Below are 1383 nucleotides of genomic sequence, written 5' to 3'. Positions count from 1 at the left end.
ATGGAGAGATAACCTATACTGATTGCCTCTTAAGGCCGAATCATGCATGCTAACTTATATATATAAACAACATCATTTCATACACATATATGCATAAGTAAATTTTTTGAGTCATATATCATCATTAGCCCGCGTCCGGGCCTCCCACGTCCAGGGTAATCATCATACGTCGCCTACAGGTGGTGACCCGCCCGTCAACTAGGTCCGGTGTAATCATCATAGCCGCCCGCCACACCCGGTGTAAGCGAGTAACCGCCGGCCAATTAGGCACGGTGTAATCATCATCGTAGCCGCCCACTACGCTCATCGTAGTGGTGTCTGCCCGGCCAAATAGGCACGGTGTATCATCATCATATGCACAACATCAAGCATGCATGAGAGGTCAAGTAAAAGCTTATGTCTCTATCTGAGTGACGTAAGGTCAAGAACCTCCAATTATATTATGAAACAATCTTCATCGCTATGTCTCACTTTGAAGGAACTAATATCATGAGGTGAGACTACATGTAACGACCCATTCCGTCGTTACGGTGACTTTTAAAATATTCGTGACACCGGCTCCCGAGGACATACTTGAACCTTCCCTTGCAACTTGGGAACCTTCAACTTGATCGGGAAATCATATGAGTTACGCGTAAAGAACTAGATCGTGGCCTCGAGCCGCGACCATGACAGCCCGGCGTCATGCACGTCGCCCGCCCGGTGCGCGAAGAGCGGCTTGTGTGCCGCAAAGCGTCTTCGCGGGGAATTCCTTCAACCGCCCCGAGCCGGCCCTTGACGCCGAAGCGGTACCGCCGGGAACGCGACGAGACCGCGAGCGGTCGCAAGTGAATCCACTATTTAGGTGACATTTCGGGAATTGGCTTCATTTCTCAAAACCCTAGAGGGTCTAGCCGTTTTTAGAGTCATTTTGGAGCAAAAAATAATACTTCCTTGGGAAAGATTACCCCCCTAACCTCTTCCATCCATTCTCCCAACATTGATTCTCATTAAGGATCTTTGCCTAGAATCACAAATGGGTAGCTCAAATCTCTTGAAATCTAAAATGATAAACCCTTATCCTTCTTGATATAAAAGTCCTTGGAATATTTTCCTATACTCATCATCCTAACATGATTCTCAAACTAATCCTTCACCTATCCCATTAAAATACATATGGGTCTCTATTTTTAGATCTTGAAACGGGTTTCTTGAAATAAGCCTAGAATGGCAATTTGACCAAACTTGTAACTTGAATATGGTCATGAATGCCCTAAATGACGGTTGATTGATCAACTAGCGTTGTGATAGTGAACTTTTATTCCATATCTACCTTAGCAATTTCGAAGTCCTCGGGAAGGGCCCTAATGGTGAATTCTACTCTTGGTTCTCATCATTGTCTCC

This window comes from Lycium ferocissimum, chromosome 9 (genome assembly GCF_029784015.1).
Source record: "Lycium ferocissimum isolate CSIRO_LF1 chromosome 9, AGI_CSIRO_Lferr_CH_V1, whole genome shotgun sequence".
NCBI lineage: Eukaryota > Viridiplantae > Streptophyta > Magnoliopsida > Solanales > Solanaceae > Lycium > Lycium ferocissimum.
The sequence above is the reverse complement of the archived record's forward strand: the minus strand, read 5'-3'. Positions refer to the sequence as shown.